This window comes from Grammomys surdaster, unplaced genomic scaffold, assembly GCF_004785775.1.
Source record: "Grammomys surdaster isolate TR1022 unplaced genomic scaffold, NIH_TR_1.0 125808, whole genome shotgun sequence".
NCBI lineage: Eukaryota > Metazoa > Chordata > Mammalia > Rodentia > Muridae > Grammomys > Grammomys surdaster.
Window position 1 is genome coordinate 1,047,304 of NW_021620639.1, and position 14,294 is coordinate 1,061,597.

Genomic DNA, 14,294 nt, shown 5'->3' on the forward strand with positions numbered 1-14,294 from the left:
AAAAAACAGTCCCCTGTGAATATCACTACATTATTGCTAAAAAGTAAGGTAACCATACTTGAACAATCATATTGGCAAACCAATAATGCCACTAATGTCAGAGTGTGGCCATGGTGCCCTCCAGATCAGTCATTTCCACCAGTGTTTATGCACTGCCAATCTAAAAGGATGCCTAAGGTAGAAGTATCTCGAGGCTTCACCTTATCGCCACCTCTAAAAAGGATGGCTATGACAGGAAATAAAACAGGGAAGGTAAACGAATGGCCATTTTATCAATGGGTGTTGACAAATTTAGCGGGGGCTGCTACCAGTTTATCAGCCTTTGCAACTCTAGGTGAGTCACAACATGACATTTGGAATGTATCAGCAACCAGAACTAATACTACACCAGTGATATTGAATGATATTAAATATAATAACTTGTTGGCAAATTATTCAGCCAAAAGGGCAGCAGTTTGTGTTTCGGCTCCCTTCTTTTTTATTTTAGCAGAATTTAAAAATAAAAGCAGCATATTAGATTGTGCGAATGTCACCTGCCATTTGACAGAATGCTGGAATGGGTCCGCATCTTTAGCACTGCTGGTGCGGGTTCCGACCTTTGTCCCTATACCGGTGGATGCCGATCCCGATAAATTTCCAAAAATCTCCTTAATTAGAGAAAAGATAGATTTTGGCATCACAGCGGCCATTGTGATGGCCGTTGCAATGTCAGCTGCTGCAGCGGTGACTGCGGGTATTGCCCTAGCCAATCAAGTTCAAGCAGCAGAAACAATAAATAATATAGTGAATGCCTCGGCAGATGCTATGGTAAAACAGCATAAAATGAATAGCCATTTGATTTCTGGGATACTGCTTGCTAATCAGCGAATAGATCTATTACAAAGCAAAATGGAAGAAATTGCTGATATTCTTCAAGTAAGCTGTGTAAGTCATACTAAACACATGTGTATCACACCCTTGAAATATAACAATGAGTCTTTTACAGAAAGTACTAAATTATCTAATTTTTTACAAGGAAATTGGTCACAACAGGCTGAGGAACTACAAGAAGAACTCCTGCTCACGATTGCTGTTTTGAATGGGACCAGAATAAACCCGATTGATGTTGAAGACTTCACTTCCTGGCTCACGTCCACCTTCTCCTTTTTTAAGGAGTGGGTGGGGGTGGAAATGTTTGGCTGTATGATCTTTGGGGGAGTGCTGATCACACTCTGGTTGCTCTGCAAATTTAAAAAACAACATCATAGAGATAAAGTATTTAATCACTCAAGCACTGCTTGCCTTAGAGCAGGGAACATCCCCTCAAGCTTGGTTGAATATGCTTAAACAATGAGACACTATCATTCAATGGGATACCCTGAGGGCTCGTGTTCCCATTGCACCAGGAATCCTGAGTGGTAGTCCTCCACACTTCCCAGGGCTCGGGTTCCCATTGCATGGGAGATAAGTGTGGAGGGTCTCACAACTGTTTAACTGCCTTGAACGCCTTACTGCTAGAACGATGGGCTTGATCGGCGAAATAACAGTTGGAAAATTGTTGCAGCAATTTAATAAAAAAGGGGCAGATGTTAGGAGCCGCGTCCGCCATCACAAGATGGCGCCAGTTTCCTGCTTCCTGGTTCTTATTGCAAGCCTTGCTTGAATGTGCACCTGCGCAAGGCGCGAAAACCAGTATGCTAATTTGGCGACATCATAAGAGCCAATGAGTGTGTGGCACGTCTCCTAAAGCTCTACATAAGCCATAAGGTTTTGGGGCTTGGCGTCCCTCGCCTCACTACCATCTAAGAGAGCTGTAACACTAAAAGAGCTGTAACAATAAAACTGCTGTCAGAAGAATCCTGAGCGTGGCGTTCTCCTTTTCGGCGAGGCGGCGCCCCGCATGCTGCCATCAAGAAGACGGTTGAAGTTCATTACCATCAGCTGAAAATTGAAGAGGATCCAGAAGTGACTCCACAGGAGACTGACACAGCTGCCAGCTCCCCTGCCTCCCCCTACGGTCGACTGCTAGACTTCCACGCCCTCCAGAAAGGTTCCTGGTATGCCTGGCTTTGCCCTCGTTTCTCTCGCTAGAGAGCTTGGCCTCTTGATCACCACAACAAAAATTGACTTTTTCCTAAACCAAGGCCGCCCTTGATATGGCCGCTAACACTGGGGAGCCTTCCTTTATGACAATATTACACCCCAAACTGACAAATGGTTGGTAACTTGAACATTTACAAGAGACTAGGATGGCTGTGAGTTAGCCCAATGACGGGATTATTGTAGGTCCACTTCCCAGGGGCCCACCCAATGCAGCCGAAAAGGAGTGCGTGGTGCTGGGAGTGGGTGCAGCCTACATGGCCTAAGACAGGGCTCTCACCCTCCTTTCACCCACATCAGAGTCCCTTGACGTTGCCCATCGTCGACAGCCTAAAGCCTTCGACCATCGATGTGACTCGTCTCACATCAGTGTTTTGGGGTTGTGAACTTGTCTAAGACCCCCCATAATTAGACATCCAAATTCAAAATTCACATAGTTGGGATTGATCATAAGACGCCTTCTCTAACTAAACAGAGAAGGGGGAGATGCCAGAAGCCAGGACCCTCGCCCTTACCCTCACCCCCTACCTTTCCCCACCTGCACAATGTCCTCTGAAGCTTGGCAACTGCAAGATCCTGCTTAGCAACTGCAGATAGACTCAAAGCAGAGTACCATATCTTCTAAAGAATAGCAGGGAGACCATAACTCAAGCAGTGTACCATATCTTCTGAAGAACTGCAGGTAGATCATAATTCAAGGCAGTGTACCGTATAGACCATGACATGTTTCAAGGCACAGGCCAAGAAGATTTTGTACTTTTCCACCACCTGGCCCCTCTTACCCCCTCCCCTTGTAAAACATGCTATAAAAAAGCATTTCATGTTCAAAAAAAAAGAAATTAAAAAAATAAATTATTTTTAAAAAGAAAAAAAAAAAGAACCATTGGGAGGTAATGGTGCCTTTAAGAAGTGGAACCTAGTAGCCAGGTAGGGTGACACATGCCTGTCATCTCAGCATTCAGAGACAAATTATATATATTGCCCACTCACCTTGGTAGTAGTTTGAATCAGATGTTGCCCACATTTTTGGGTATTTGAATACTTGATCCCCAATAGGTGCAATTGTTTGGGTAGGTTTAGAAGGTGTGGCCTTGTTGGAAGAAGTGCATTCTAGGGCATTCCAGGGGGTGAGCTTTGAGGTTTCAAAAGCCACACACCATTCTGAGTTCCATCCTACTTCCTGCTTGTGGTTTTAAAATACGAGCTCTCCACCTGTTGCTCCAGCACCAGTGATAGAGGTCCCAGCATCTCCATCATGATGTTGATAGATTGAACAGTAAGCCCAAATAAACCCTTCCTTCTATAAGTTGCCTTGGTTACTGTTTCACCCCAGCAACAGAAAATTAACTAATGCAGATCAACCGGAAAGCCTTTGGGTCAGTGGCAAGTGTGTCTTTCAAAGGAGATTGTAGGTTCACATTCTCCATTTTCTACTTCCTGGTGTGATGTGAGCAGTTTGCCCAATCATGTTCTCTTGCCATGATTTGCCCTTGCAATGGGCCCCAAAGCAAGGAGACCAATTGATTGTGTCCTGGAATTTCCCACACTGTGAGCAAATACCTTTTTCTTTTTAAAGGCTGATCAACTCAGGTATGTATCTTGGTAATGCCAAGCAGACCAGCATTAGCACAAAGCATCATTATATGGCCCCAACTAAATCACTGCTTACTGCAGTTTTCTTCTTTGTCAACTTATAGTTACAACACATCTGTGGGAATTTTGTGCAGCTTTCTTTTACTTAATTGCAGTCCTGGTGTGGACGGAGTGTGATTTGCTGAACTTTTGCCACTGTATATTTATAATAATACAAAAACAATTTTTTAAAGATTTATTTATTTTATGTATATGAGCATGCTGTCCCTGACACACCAGAAGAGGGCATTGGATCCAGTTACAGATGGTTGTGAGCCATCATGTGGTTGCTGAGAATTGAACTCATGACCTCTGGAAGAGCAGCCAGTGAGTGCTCTTAGCCACTGAGCCATCTCTCCAGCCCACAAAACAATTTTAATGGCTACACATTGGTTTATTATATGAATGCATACATTACATAGATACATACATACTAATTTACTCGGCCAGCTCTTCTTATCTTGCAGTTTTAGTTTCATTTTGATAAGTAGCTTTGTGATCAGCACACGTCTCACACTTCTTTCCTCATATCTCTCTGTTCATTTCATTATGATTGATTGATAACCACAAGATTATTAAATTAGAGGGTATAAATATATTGCTGAGCTGCCCTCTGAAAGAACTGTGCTATTTTACGATCTGCACCAGACTGTGGAGAGGCAGATGGTAGGAGCAAAGGGTAGACTGCGGAGATGGGGAGGAACAGACACGGATAGGAACACAGTATAGACGGCACACAGCTGCATTACTCAGTACATCTCCTGGACCTTGTTTCTCTTCCAGCACTGTCACTGAAGGTGCCGGCCAGCTTTACACATTTGATTCCCAGGCACACGTGCCCACTAACGGTGCTCCTGAGTCATCCACTATGGCTGCCTGGACTTGAATAAGTGTACCCCAAAGGCCTGTGTGCCAAAGTCTTGGTGCCCAACAGGATGGTGCTACTGAGAGGAGGCAATTTTAAGTGGAGGAGGAGCTTAAAAGGAGGCTCTTAGGTCAACGTGGACCCATCCTCAAAGGGGATTGTGGGATTCCACTCTCTTCCTCTTTTTCTTTTTACTTCCTAGTTGACAAAAGCAGTTCTATTTCAGTGTGGTCCCCCATGATGCTTCTCCAGAGAACTAATGCTTTGCTGCCGCTCCATCATGGACCTTTAGAACTTTGAGCCAAATCAAACTGTTGTGTTTATCTCAGCAAGCTCAGCAGTGATGGAAAGCAGACTGTGCCCCCTCAGGGTTCCCATCAGAGAGTCTAACAATATGGGAAGTCACAAGAGAAGCCTTCAGTTTGAGAAGCTAAAAGAGTTTTCTTTTCCTCTTTTGAAAAGGTGAGACGTCATAACATCTGTCATATTGCCTAAAATCAGTCAGATAATTTTCAAATTATGAACAGCACAGGCTTTCCTTATTTTTTCTTCCCTAAATTTATATCATTTATTTTTAAAATTTCCCACACTGTATATCTAAACATTGGAGGTAGGTTAAATAATGGTACCAATAAGCCAAACGAGTCTTCACAAAAACATCCATTAGCAATGTTCTTTCCGTTCCAGGCTTTTCTTTACATATGTAGTGCTGCAAGTAGCTTTTGCTACCTGCCTTTGCTCTGGGAAAGGACCATGCTACCAGCCCCTTCTCAGCGTTCCTTGAATCCATGGATAAGACACACACATAGTTGTTCATTTTCAACTTGCCTTCTTGTCACAATTGTTGGGCACTACCATCTCCTGCCTGGAAAACATGCCCTTATCCTCTCAGCTCTGCTCCTCCCACCCGTCCTAACTTTAGTCTCTCGGCTGAATCTAGTCCCTGCCAGATATCTCTGACCACCCGCCTATAGGAGCGACCTCAGCCTACAGCTCCTCCTGAGACCTCACACAGTTGCTTGGTTCGCCTCTCTCCACAGCATGGTGAACTCTCCTCTCTTTCCTTGCGTCTCCCTTTTCCTCCTGGGACCCGGAAGTCCTGCCTGTACCTTCCACCCAGCAATTAGCCCATGTCTTTCTTTACTGACAGATCAAGAACCAATTGGGCCATATTTTATCTTCCAATCACTATATGTTCTAATACCATGTCTTATGTGGTTTGATGTTTGCCAAATAATTCCTCAAAGTGTCACTGGATCATAAAAATATTACATTGTTAGTTTCAGTGCCATCATTTTTGAAAGTGTCTAGCATATATCCATTCGATTTAGATGTAGCATGTACATTAAATCATTAAAATACTGTCTAAACATTATCAGAAGAAATGCAACCATAGACAAGCCAAAGTAGATGAAGGAAAGCCCATGGGGCCTCAACCCTACACAAAGAATTATAGGTAACTTAGGAATGCTGAGAATAGGACAAATAGTCTCCTCCAGGGAAGAGAACACTATCTAGTTAGTAATACCAAATGGTCAGCCCTGAAAATGTACATAAAAGTAACATTATACAGACTGAACAGGTCATGCTTAGAAACATACTTGCCTATACATACATACATACATACATATATACATCGTATACATAAACATTCATATTCATATTCATGTACACATGTAATGACATTTAACAAAAGAAATAGGCCATGAAATTTAAAGAGAGCAAAAGGAGCTTTAGATGGAGGAAGGGAAAAGGGGAAATGATGTAATTGTACACTCAAATATAAAAGAAAGTATCTTCAGACAACTGAAAGCATTAAAAGGAATAAAACTACTAAAATTAGTGATTATGTGGAAATAATTGTTTTTTAAAGCATAGAATAAAGACTTGTCATTTCATGAGATGGCTTTGTAATTGTGTTATTATGTATTGTCATTATCAATAAGATGGACTATAAGTATGACATATTTTATATTTATTATACATGGACTATGTTGATAGTTTTACTGACAGAAATAGTAGACAGTACTTACAATAAACTCATAATTTAATAAAGAAAAAAAAAGCACCAATTGGGGAACAGGACCTCAGCATCGGCACTACCCTTACAATGTGGCTTTTTTTCCCCCTTCTACATGACTGCAGACATACTCTTAGACTAGCCGAACTCTACTTCGAATGCTAAACTATGCTGATACCTTTATGAAAAAAGTTAATTTCATAGGTGCCTCTGAGCTCAGCAGGTTTTTAGATATAAAACAGTGATAGCTAATTACAACTGAGTGTTCACTTTCCTCAACACTTTTGCATGTATTATGCAACAATTCACAACTCTTCAAGACAAATAGTATTCCCATCTCTTAGATGAGGGAACTGAGAGCCATAGAGATTCATTTTCTTTAAAATGCAAAATAAACCCAAGGGTTTGACCTAAAACCCCTCTGTTCAAAGAACTCCCTACATTTCTTCAAACAGTAAGAGTAACACATTACATCAAGGAGAACAAATACTTAAGTGTCTTGACACACAATGTATCTCATTACTTCTGCTATATTGCCCTACATTTGGGAGGTTTTAATTGTGTGGATATATGTCTATTGGATTTGTAACTTATAATTGCCATATGCTACTCTTTCTCTCTGTTTTAGGCTTAGGTTGGTAAATATCCCTGTGACAGCACCAGCGCTGCCCGCGGTACCGAGCTCGGGCGTAGGCCTGGGGGATTAAAGAAATACTCAGACTCTGGTCATTCGTTGTGGGAGAATGCCAATGCCTTTACTGAGCAGGTTCAATATATATACAGCAAGCCAGGGAAGGAAAAATACAAACTCAGGAAAAAACAGGAACTCAACTGGGAGGCAATAGGATGTCAAGAGTAAATTCCCTTCCTGGGGCACCATGCCTTAGTCAGGATGTTTTGATCCTAGAGGAACCGCAGAATGTTACTTAGTAGACAGCAGCATACGAAAAGGTTCAGCCAGGGCATAGCAGCCCTTTGGGGTCCTACAGGTCCCCCGTTTTTATTTTATAGACGAATAGCGTCTGTCTTAGGTCACCTTCCGTCAATACCAATTACCCGTCATTGGGAATCCCTGCCAGCCTCAGGGCCCCTGTCTTAGGTAGGTAAGGACTGCAAAGGAGTTGCCCGTCATTGACTAACTATTCTCAGTAAATGCTGAACCAAACCTGGGCAGAAGGGTTCTCTCGTGCCAGCAACACGAGCACCTGCTTAGTAACTGCCTGGGACTGGATCTGCTGTCTGTGAAGGCGGCAATATCAATCCTGCTGTGGCTGCCCCAAAGGCTAGGACTCCAAAAGACAAGGACCTCTAGCCCATCCTTTAAGGAGCCTTCTGGCCAGTTTGAGTCCTGCTAGAAACCACTCTCCATAAAGAGGCTGCACACAAGTAGTAACATTAATATTAACATAAAGAAATTGTTGGTTTATTAGAATTAGCAGCAGTTTTTCCAGTAGTCTTGGTGGGAGCTATGACCAGTCAAATCAAGCTGCTTATCCCCATTGACATCCGAATTGCGTGGTTCATCACAATGCTCCAGTAGGTCTCCACTTGGGTGAGGCTGCGTAGTGACAGGACGAGGCTGTGTAGTGACAGGGCGCACACAACGCTCAGGAATCCAAACAGGACTTTCAGCATCTTTGGGAAAAACACAAACAGAACCTCTCACCCTGACTAATACAGGGTCAGGGCCTTTCCATATACCTGATGATAATTCTTTCCATTTCACTAAGCCCAGTGCCTTCTGGGATCGTTTCCAATGTCTGTCTGCTGCAGACAATGCATCCTTATCTACTAGTAAAAAATTTAAAATATATAAAATAAAGGATAATCTTGCATGAGGTGAGGTAAACTCCTCCCTTTTTGTTTTTTCAAGATAATTTTTTAAGGTTAAATGTGCTCTTTCCACTATAGCCTGGCCTTGTGGATTATAAGGAACCCCGGTCTTATGGGTAATATTATATTCATCACAAAATTTATTAAAGGACACACTACCATAGGCTGGGCCATTATCAGTCTTTATTTGGCGGGGAACCCCAAAATAGGCAAATGTTTGTAGGCAATGGTTCTTAACATCTCTTATTTTTTCCCCACTGTGAGCTGAGGCAAAAATCATACCAGAAAAGGTATCAATGGTAACATGGACGAAGTGTAATTTCCCAAACGATGGAACATGTGTAACATCCATTTGCCAAATATCATTGGGTGCAAGACCTCGGGGATTCACTCCCAAATTAGGGGAGGATATAAACTGAGCACAGTGAGGGCAATGAGTAACAATATGAACAGCCTGTTCTTTGGTAATATTACAATGAAATTTTAAGGAATTTGCATTAAGATGAAATTTATTATGCATAGCAACAGCTTTATCATAATTAGTGACTAAATTTAAGGCAAGCAAAATTTGTTTGGTGTGAAAATCAGCCTCACTATTACCTTGGGCCAAGGGGCCTGGCAACAATGAATGTCCCCGAATATGACCCACAAACACAGGCAAAGTTCGCTGCCATAAAAGAGCTTGCACCTGCAATAGGCAAGAACAAATCGAAGACACAGGTGCCACATAAGAAGCAGTCTCCAAGGGTTCCATAATTTGAGAAACATATACACTATCAGTATATATGTTGCAGGCTTCATCTGGGAACAAAGATAGTGCCAATTGTACGGCCCTTAGCTCTGCTAATTGTGCAGAGCAATTGGTCAACTGTAAGGTCTCAACTTTACCTTGGGAAACAACTGCAGCTCTGCCATTGGAGGATCCATCAGTAAATACTAGGCGAGCCTGATTCAAGGGCTGATTGGAAATAATTTTTGGAAAAACCACCGGATGGAGCTTAAAAAACTGACACAACTTATTATCTGGATAGTGATTATCAAATTGACTATTAATGGTACAAACAAACAAAGCCCAATCAACATAATTTTGAGATAAAATTTGGATCTGATCCTTATTATAAGGGGTAATAAACATGTCTGGTTCTTTACCAAATGTTTGTAGGCTTACTTTATGGGCTTTAAATAACAAGGAAACCACTGCCTGTGGGTAAGACAAAACAACCTTGGAGGGTGAAGCTTGTAAGTGAACCCATAGAATAGGGCCCTCCTGCCAAAAGGCACCTGTTGGAGAATGTTTTGATGCAAAAACCACAAATAACAGTTTCCTTGAATAGTCTACATAATTTAAATGAGCTTGTTCTAAAGCTTCCTGTACCATTTTCAAGCATTCCCTGGCCTCTTCATTCAATTGTCTGGGGGAAGTGGGTGATACATTTCCCTTAAGAATATCAAAGAGGGGTTTTAACTGTCCTGTGCTTAATTGTAAGGAGGGTCTTAGCCAATTTATGTCTCCTAACAGTGTTTGATAATCATTTAAAGTTTTCAGAGTATCTATTCTAATTTGTAACTTTTGAGGTCGAATTCCCTTTTGTAATAATTCATGTCCTAAATATTGATATGGAAAATTCTTTTGAACCTTCTCGGGGGCAATAACCAACCCAACGGCTTGCAAGTCATTTTGCAGTTTGGCATAGGCCTCATAAAGCTCTTTTTCTTCCCTGGCTCCAAGTAGAATATCATCCATAAAATGAATTATATACATGTACGGATGTTTTCTCCTTAATGGTTGAAGAGCAGTTGCCACATAGACTTGACACATGGTGGGACTATTAGCCATCCCTTGGGGTAGCACCACCCAATGATATCTATGGGATGGTTCCTTAAAGTTGACTGAGGGAATACTAAATGCAAAGCGTTCGCAATCCTGAGGATGCAAGGGTATGGTAAAGAAACAATCCTTCAAATCTATCACTAACATGTGCCAATTTTTTGGAATAGCAACTGGTGTGGGCAATCCAAGTTGAGTAGCCCCCATTGGCATCATAGTTTTATTAATTTCCCTTAAATCTTGTAATAATCTCCACCTTCCTGATTTTTTCTTAACAACAAATATAGGAGTATTCCAGGGGGATGTAGATGGGACAATATGTCCAGCCAAAAGTTGTTCTTGTACTAATAAATGAGCTGCCTCCAATTTTTCCTTAGATAAGGGCCACTGTTCAATCCACACGGGCTCGTTGGATTTCCATGTGATTGGTAGTGGTTTAGGAGGCTCCACAGTGACCCTTAATATAAATTTCCTATTCCAGTTTTGTCTTTTTGGTGTCTGACTATCTGACATCCTTCGGCAACACTATGGGGTCTTCCTTGTAAATATTTCCCTAATCCCTTCCCAGGAATATATCCTTGCTTTTTCATCATGCCCTGAACTGGCTGGGTTGTGAGAACAGCTCCCATGTCGTTAAGTACATCTCGACCCCATAAATTAATGGGGAGATGTTCCAAGACAAATGGTTGAAACCATCCTTCATGTCCTTCCTCATCTTGCCATTTTAAGATCTTACTACTCTTGAGGGGTGCGGCAGCTGTCCCCACGCCTTGTAAGGTGGAAGAGGACCTATCCAGGGGCCAGCTACTAGGCCAAGATGTTTTTGATATCACAGTAGTATCTGCACCAGTATCCAGAATTCCTTTCATAGGTTTTCCATCAACCCAAAGGGTAAGGGTAGGGCGGTCCTCGAGGGTAGAAACCCAGAAGGCAGCAGTCCCTGTGGTCCCAAATCCTTCATCTCCTCTAGCATCCTTGATTGCAGCATGTTTAGTGGGTAACTGCGGCAAGAGAACTAGCTGAGCAATTCTATCTCCCTGGGGAATAACTACAACTCCCCTATCCACAGTAACCATAATTTTAATTTCTCCAGTATAATCTGAGTCTATTGCTCCCAGAAGGATCCTAATTCCCTTCAACAAGGCACTGCTGCGTCCTAGGAGAAGGCCCACACTCCCTGAAGGGATGGGGCCATACACTCCAGTACCTAATTCCTGAGGGCCCATTTGAGGTGTCAATACTGCTCTGGTGGAGGAGTGGAGGTCCAATCCTGCGCTTCCTGGGGTACCTCTGACAAGGTCTTTGACATAAAGGGGTTGGTTTGAGGCACAAACCGAACTGGAGTAGGGGTAACACTGGTGTTCATGGCTCCGTACACTTTGGTTTGTGGGCCCCGGAGCGGGCCCCGCTGCCCGTTTCCCGAAGCCGGGAGAGGGCGGCCGTCAACATCTGATTTTGACCTGCATTCATTACTCCAATGGTGGCCTCTTCGGCATCGAGGACACAGGCCAGGACCTGTAATCCCCTTGTTTCCTGGACAATCCTTCTTAAAATGTCCAGCTTGGCCACATCCATAGCAAGTTTTATTCTTGCTAGATCCCTTCTGCATAGCAGCTGCGAGTACTTGTCCCATAATAAAATTTCCATCAATTTCCTTGCAAACTCTAATATAATCATCTAAGGTTTTTGATCTATGCGGTCTAATTGCTTCTTTACACCATTTATTAGCATTTTCGAAAGCTAACTGTTTTACTATGGGCATGGCGGTATCAGCATCCCCAAACAATTTTTCTGCTAGCTGAAGTAGTTTATTCACAAATTCTTCAAAGGGCTCAGAAGGTCCCTGGACCACCTTGGATAGTTGACCTCCAGCCACCTTATTAGGCAAGGCCTTCCAGGCTCTAACGGCCGCAGTGGCAATTTGGGCATAAACAGCAGGATCATAATGAATCTGCTGATGGAGAGCAGCATATTGTCCTGATCCAGTTAGCATTTCCAAATTTCTTTGGGGCTGCCCTGCCTGTGCATTTAATGTTGCCAAGCTAACACATTGCTCCTGATAGTCTCCCCTCCACAGTAAATAGTCTCCCCCACTCAACGTCGCACGGCACAGTTGCTGCCAATCTCCTGGTGTTAAATTGAAGGTGCTATAGGACTCAAGAATTGCCAAGGTAAAGGGTGCCAAGGCCCCGTAAGAAGAAACCGCTTCCTTAAGGCTCTTTAATTCCTTAAAGGACAAAGGCACATGCTGCCTAAGCATTTGCCCGGGGCCATTGGGGTGAGGGACTTCCATTACAGGGTAAGCATAGTTGGAACCTGTTTTAGAAAAAATCACCCCCTTCTTAGGGATGGGTTCCACTACCCACCAATCCTTCTGGGAGCATTCATCATACGCTGGAGGAGCAGTGGCCTCCAGAGAGTCCACAAAAGGGTTTTTACTAGGAGGTCTCTCTCCTTTCCAATCCATTCCCTTTCTGACCTTACATTTCTTTAATCTTTCCTTTAAATAAGCTATTTCCTTTTCTAAAGTTTCTTCCTCATCCTCAGAGCTGGAGCTATTCTCCACCTCATACAAGGATTCCTTACCTGCATCATCCTGTGTCAATACACATAGAAAGGAACTCACAATTCCCATGGCGCGATCAAAGCTCACACTCTCGTAGCGCTGCTTTCAGTTTAATCCTGCGCTGCTTCTCCAATACGTTCCACTCTCCGAACCAGTCCAGCCGGCTCCTTCCAGGAACGTCCCGTCAGGTTCTCCTCTCTTTCCCGATCTCAGTGGAACCTCCACTTGACAGCACCAGCGCTGCCCGCGGTACCGAGCTCGGGCGTAGGCCTGGGGGATTAAAGAAATACTCAGACTCTGGTCATTCGTTGTGGGAGAATGCCAATGCCTTTACTGAGCAGGTTCAATATATATACAGCAAGCCAGGGAAGGAAAAATACAAACTCAGGCAGGAACTCAACTGGGAGGCAATAGGATGTCAAGAGTAAATTCCCTTCCTGGGGCACCATGCCTTAGTCAGGATGTTTTGATCCTAGAGGAACCGCAGAATGTTACTTAGTAGACAGCAGCATACGAAAAGGTTCAGCCAGGGCATAGCAGCCCTTTGGGGTCCTACATCCCTGACTTTTTCTCTTCTATTTTTTTTCTATTGTTTGTCTTTTAAAAGCGTGTAACTTCTTATTTTATAAAAATGTACTTTGATATATTAAATTTAATAAGTGTAATAATAAATTTCTTCTCAAATTCCTGACCAATCACTTTATATCCACTCATCCTAAATTCTTGGAGGATGACGCCCTCCAGAAGGGTTCCTGGTATGCCTGGCTTTGCCCTCATTTCTCTCGCTAGAGAGCTTGGCCTCTTGATCACCACAACAAAAATTGGCTTTTTCCTAAACCAAGGCCGCCCTTGATATGGCCGCTAACATTGGGGAGCCTTCCTTTATGACAATATTACACCCCAAACTGACAAATGGTTGGTAACTTGAACATTTACAAGAGACTAGGATGGCTGTGAGTTAGCCCAATGACGGGATTATTGTAGGTCCACTTCCCAGGGGCCCACCCAATGCAGCCGAAAAGGAGTGCGTGGTGCTGGGAGTGGGTGCAGCCTACATGGCCTAAGACAGGGCTCTCACCCTCCTTTCACCCACATCAGAGTCCCTTGACGTTGCCCACCGTCGACAGCCTAAAGCCTTCGACCATCGATGTGACTCGTCTCACATCAGTGTTTTGGGGTTGTGAACTTGTCTAAGACCCCCCATAATTAGACATCCAAATTCAAAACTCACATAGTTGGGATTGAACATAAGACGCCTTCTCTAACTAAACAGAGAAGGGGGAGATGCCAGAAGCCAGGACCCTCGCCCTTACCCTTACCCCCTACCTTTCCCCACCTGCACAATGTCCTCTGAAGCTTGGCAACTGCAAGATCCTGCTTAGCAACTGCAGATAGACTCAAAGCAGAGTACCATGTCTTCTTAAGAATAGCAGGGAGACCATAACTCAAGCAGTGTACCATATCTTCTGAA